The sequence below is a fragment of the Colias philodice genome, chromosome 25, assembly GCF_061535455.1.
Source record: "Colias philodice isolate Cphi_HAF_F1 chromosome 25, ilColPhil1 Martin Lab GWU primary, whole genome shotgun sequence".
In the NCBI taxonomy this organism is placed as follows: domain Eukaryota; kingdom Metazoa; phylum Arthropoda; class Insecta; order Lepidoptera; family Pieridae; genus Colias; species Colias philodice.
Genome location: NC_143110.1, coordinates 4,347,753 through 4,353,454, shown reverse-complemented (window position 1 = coordinate 4,353,454; position 5,702 = coordinate 4,347,753). Strand labels below are relative to the sequence as shown.

The following is a 5,702-nucleotide window of genomic DNA, read 5'->3' as shown; positions in this document are numbered from 1 at the left end:
ATTTGTTAAATAATTAATAATTATATCTACAGCAATACTTATAATTAAAAAAAAACTCGAGCGATGTCAAGAGACATCCGGATGGAACGAAGTGTTAAGTTAGAGAGAGACAGACGGCTTACAGCTCTAGCAATGAGTATCGTGCCAACTTTTCGTAAGAATTTTTTCCGTCTAGCCCCCTTTCACAACGCGCGATAAGGAACTTCGTTCAAAAACTCTATTTATATATATATAGCTAAACGCTTGCTTAACGTTACTTATTATTTTTAAGCTATTGCATAGCTTCTATCGCGGGCCTTGAGCGCGGGGACCGAATCCAGAAATTCCGTAACGAAAAAACCTCACGCTACCCACTCCGACGGGCACGGAGGTGTGGCTTGAAGGCATAGCATGCAATAGCTTTACCGCGGCAGTCTCCGAGTGCCACGCGTCTTTTTATTAGTAAGAATATGAAATGAAAAGATAAGATCGTGCAATAAAAAGTTGTGTCGCAGAATATTATTATAATATGATGTAATTTTTCCCATTACATGCAAACATTCTCCTCTATATAAAATTAATATAGAAGAGAGGAAAATTCTGTTCCTTTTAACTTTATTATAACTTCAGCTTGACTGGACCAATTTTTATTATCTATTTTAATGGATTTTTCCTCAAATAAGAGATATTATTAAAACATCTGAGAATTTCGCAAGGCTGTATTGAATTTATCGGGTCAGCTAGTTTAAGCATACCTATTCTATATATTGTATATTGGCTCCTTTTTTTCTCGCGGAATTAAATAAATTAAGTGTCAAAATAGTTTTATCGTGATATAACCAAAACTAAAAGTAATTTAGTAATTAAACAAAATGTCTTGTCAAATCCCTCGCAAATGTTTTAACTATTAATGTAATTGTTTATGAAAAAAAAAATCATAGTAGTTAGGTTGTCATGTCAAGTAGAAATCGTAAAAGTGTGAAAATTAGAGGTAACTTCGTGATTTTTTTTATCGAGTCTGCAATTTTAATATTTTTTTTTTGATCATACAGAATCCTCGAAAACATCATCTAGTCTGATATATATTTTATTTTTTAGTTTTGGTCTTGAATATTCATGTATTATCTAATAGAAGATTGGAAATTTTACTTTATAACCACTCAAAGATTATCAAACAAACAAAAAATATTGCCCCGGGTGAGGATCGAACTCACGACCTTAAGATTATGAGACTTACGCGCTGCCTACTGCGCCACCGAGGCTGGTGATTGCATTTCGAAACTATAGATATTATTCAGCATACTATTTAATGATCATTTTATTTCCTTTCAATAAAAGCCTGTAGTTTAGTCATTCATTTGTTTAGACCTAATAAATAATTTTCTGGAACATTAGTGTAGTGTTAACTACTAATTATTTTAATGATTTTTTTTAATAACTCACATAATATTATTATAATGAAATTCAAAAGAAAGAAAATACCTACATTTAATCGCAAAATTTCTACTTAGGTATAGTAATTTGATTTTTTTTTAATACTGCACATATATTGAAATTTGAAAGAAATAAAGCAAGAAAATACATTTAATCACAAAATTTCTACTTTTACGTAGATTTTTTTAAATTGGTTGAAGTAGATGCATCTGAGTAGAATTATTACGTACTAATGTATGTATAAGTATTAATTATGTGTTTACCTTTCCAATGGCGAAAGACTTGACAAGAATGCCTTATAATAGCACTCCAATAAATGATTATACAAAAAAATATTGCCCCGGGTGAGGATTGAACTCACGACCTTAAGATTATGAGACTTACGCGCTGCCTACTGCGCCACCGAGGCTTATATGCGGGTAGATGAAAATAATAATTGAACTTTTTAATAAAAACAACAACAAATAAATAGATGTTACAAAATGTTGTTATTAAAACCGCATGATAATATTTAGTAGTTTTCAGTACAATTTTAGAACTACTTCATTAAAATATTATTTTATAAGTTCCCTTATCTTAATAATTTAAATTCATTAAATTTTATACTCACTTTGGGGCGCTTATCTCAGGAACTACTGGTCCTATTTGAAAAAATATTTCGGTGTTAGATAGCCCATTTATCGAGGAAGGTTATGGGCTATAATATATTATCATCTCGCTTAGACCAACAGGAACGGAGCAATGCGGGTGAAACCGCGGGGCATAGCTAGTCTTATATTATAATCTAAACGGACGAGTATCTTCAAATTACATTACACAGTACTATAATATAATATTATATATAGGTACCTATGTCATTTATATTCTAGTTAAAATTAACGAATTGCGCTATGGAAGTTTTTGACTTTTAAAGTAACAATATAAATTATCACGACACCTCATTCTTATGACACCATATTGTTTCAAAATAATAATACAGATTCCTATATATTTATTTTAATCTATACTAATATTATAAAGCTGAAGAGTTTGTTGTTTATTTGTTTGAACGCGCTAATCTCAGGAACTGCTAGTCCGATTTGGAAAATTCTATCGGTGTTAGATAGCCCATATTTTATCGAGGAAGGCTATTGGCTTTATATCATTTCGCTAAGACCAACAGGAGCGGAGCCACGCGGGTGAAACCGCGAAGCGCAGCTAGTATAACATAATATCTTTTAAAATTAACATTAGACATAAGAGAGATACAGAAATAATTTTCATTGCACTTTATTATACAAAGATGGCATTAGGGTCATTAGACACTAATCAGGTCGTATCGACGAGTTCGTAGATGCTCTAGAACCGCTACGCCTACTACGTCGTAGCTATAGCTGTAGCTGTGCAGTAGACACGGCTACAGAATAACCATTTTCAAGTATATAACGCTCGCCAAACTTCTTGGTCTCAAAGTAACGTGGTGGGGGAAGTTTGCGCATCAAGTTTTAGTACATTTTTATATGCGCAAGCTTAGTTTGAGGCCTAGAAGTTTGGCGGGCGCTATATAAATACGTCTCTGAGTTTTTTTAATTTATTTATATTGATGTCAGTTTGATAAAAAAATAAATCAAAGTTAATATCAATCAGTATGAAAGTTTGTTTGTTAATCACATTTAGACTACTGCAAAATATACATACTGTGCCGGTTGGAGTTAGGTTAGGCTTAGGTTAGGCGGCGGCGTTAGGTTTTTTCGTTACGGAATTTTTGCATTCGGTCGCCGCGCTCAAAGTCTGAGATAAAAGCTATGCAATAGCCTAAAAATAACCTGTGCTAGTCAGAATACTCAAACATTCAATAAACCACAACAAGTTCAAAGCAACCATGCAAAATAATAAACCGATAATCTTCGATAATCAGTTGAACTAATCCACAGACTACACAATACAGACAGATGCCAAAAACTGAACACGCCTCAATAAACCGTTTCAATCGTATGCATTATGCATCACTGCTCTGTGTGAAAATTTTTATCGAAATCAATGCAGCTGATAATGTTAGTGAAATATTGGAACATTCATAAACATTCAATAACATATTGCTATAAATAGATGTTGTGGTATAAATACAAATTGATATTTCAATACGACAGAGATTCACAATGATTATTTTTTACGATTTTCTTCGATGGTACCTACATAATTATTTCAACTACCCACATACCAGCCTCGGTGGCGCAGTAGGCAGCGCGTAAGTCTCATAATCTTAAGGTCGTGAGTTCGATCCTCACCCGGGGCAATATTTTTGCAACTTTTATGGTAAATAGTTAATACAAAATAATTTTGAAATGGAAATTAACGTAGGAATAACGTAATCAACACTCCAAATGAGTAGTATAATACAAGACTTTTTGAATTTGCGTATTATGTATGTAGAGGGTTAATCACAAAGAAAAAAAATTTTGCCCGCGATATAAAAATTTGCAGTAGAAGGATCGAAGGGGCTTTTCGATATTTTATTAATAATCATGTATTTAACGTCTCTGACAATTTTCTGTTCTATGAAAATTTATAAGTTGTTTAACTCACAAGTTTTTCTATTTAATATAATTTTGAGTATTTTTATTTTTTATATTAACGCTACATACAAAGAAAGATATAACCAAAACAACATTTCGACCTTGTATTAAGATCTGCTTTATTCCAACTACAAAACTACATATATCATATAATAAAAGCTATCTAGATCCTACCTACCTCAGCCTCACCCTTTCTTTTAAAAATACGCCGATATTTCCGTGGGTTTGAACCTGCTGTCATTCATTTTGGCATGTTGGATTGACGTGATTAGGGTGATTTCTATACGAATTATATTCTTTCTTTTGTTTCGTTTGGTATTTTATATTAATTTACTAGCGACCCGCCCCGGCTTCGCACGGGTGCAATGGCGGCCGGCCGCAAACGCTACGTCCCGCAATTTTTAAATCTGTAATATCTTCGAAAATATTCACTTAAATCATACGGTGTAAAGGGCCATATAGATTTATTCTATATTAAATGAACAATGTATTAAAGATATTTAATTGGTTAAGGATTAATGCTGTATTGGTTAAAATCGCTTCGAAAATTAGCCATTATTTGTCGTAAAAAGTAAATGACAAAAAAAAGTTATTGTGGGTTATCCATAAGAGATAGACATATATACCATCACGGACTTTTCTGTAGACCTTTTCAATGTGTACAATACTTAGTACATTATTTTGATAAAACTCGTAGGGTTCCGCCTGCGTTTGCAATGTAAGCGGAAAAAATGTAATTATTTACGACATCACATTAGAAACCTCAAATATAACAGTACTTCTCAACTATTTAATGGATGTTATTATACATATAAACCTTCCTCTTGAATTACTCTATCTATTAAAAAAAACTGCATCAAAATCCGTTGCGTAGTTTCAAAGATTTAAGCGTACAAAGGGACATAGGGACAGAGAAAGCGACTTTGTTTTATACTATGTAGTGATAGGTAATACAATACTTTTTAATATTTACTATTTCAGATTATTTAAGCCAGTTTGACTAAAATTTTATGTATGAAGAACGTAATGAACTAATCGCGTAATATGGGGCAAAAATTATAACGATTAATAATTATAATTATAATAGTTAAAATATAATGAGTATTAATTAAAAATATTGCCCCGGGTGAGGATCGAACTCACGACCTTAAGATTATGAGACTTACGCGCTGCCTACTGCGCCACCGAGGCTAATGAATGTGTGTGAAAATAAAGATATTATACCTTCATTCAATTATATACCCGACAAAATTAAAACTATAGTCTTAAACCTCTAAAACAAAAATCGAAACTAAAATGATTCAAAGAAACACACAATTTTAAAGACAATGCAAATATTAACCTAGATATTTTATCATATAACTTATTTACAAAGAAATAAAGTAACAATCGACTCCATAGGATTTATGTTCATCACTATGCAATCATAACATTTCAGTAATCTAATTGAATTAATATCTATTATTGAAACGCAATTATATCCGATGACAGCTGTCAATGTCACATTTGACAGCTATCAAAATCGGCGCCATGTTTTTAGAGGATAATAAATATTTACGATGATTGTAATATAATATTAATTATATTACAATCGCTTATAATCAATTCTCGTCAAATCCTTGCATGTTTTAAAGTAGATAATACCTACATAGTTTATAAGTAGATATTTTTTATTTCTGAAAAATAAAATAACTTTGTATTTTTGTAGATATAGGTAATATTATGTATTCGGCT

At 31.8% G+C, this 5,702-nt stretch overlaps 4 non-coding genes across 4 annotated transcripts; 1 reads left to right on the top strand and 3 right to left on the bottom strand.

Annotated features, from left to right (window-relative positions):
* Positions 1-1,168: 1,168 nt before the first annotated feature.
* TRNAM-CAU (transfer RNA methionine (anticodon CAU)) lies at positions 1,169-1,241 on the bottom strand. Its single transcript has one exon. It is a non-coding gene; the product is annotated as a tRNA-Met (tRNA).
* A 508-nt stretch (positions 1,242-1,749) lies between these two features.
* TRNAM-CAU (transfer RNA methionine (anticodon CAU)) lies at positions 1,750-1,822 on the bottom strand. The gene has a single exon. It is a non-coding gene; the product is annotated as a tRNA-Met (tRNA).
* A 1,793-nt stretch (positions 1,823-3,615) lies between these two features.
* TRNAM-CAU (transfer RNA methionine (anticodon CAU)) lies at positions 3,616-3,688 on the top strand. Its single transcript has one exon. It is a non-coding gene; the product is annotated as a tRNA-Met (tRNA).
* A 1,398-nt stretch (positions 3,689-5,086) lies between these two features.
* Positions 5,087-5,159, bottom strand: TRNAM-CAU (transfer RNA methionine (anticodon CAU)). Its single transcript has one exon. It is a non-coding gene; the product is annotated as a tRNA-Met (tRNA).
* Between the last annotated feature and the right edge of the window lie 543 nt (positions 5,160-5,702).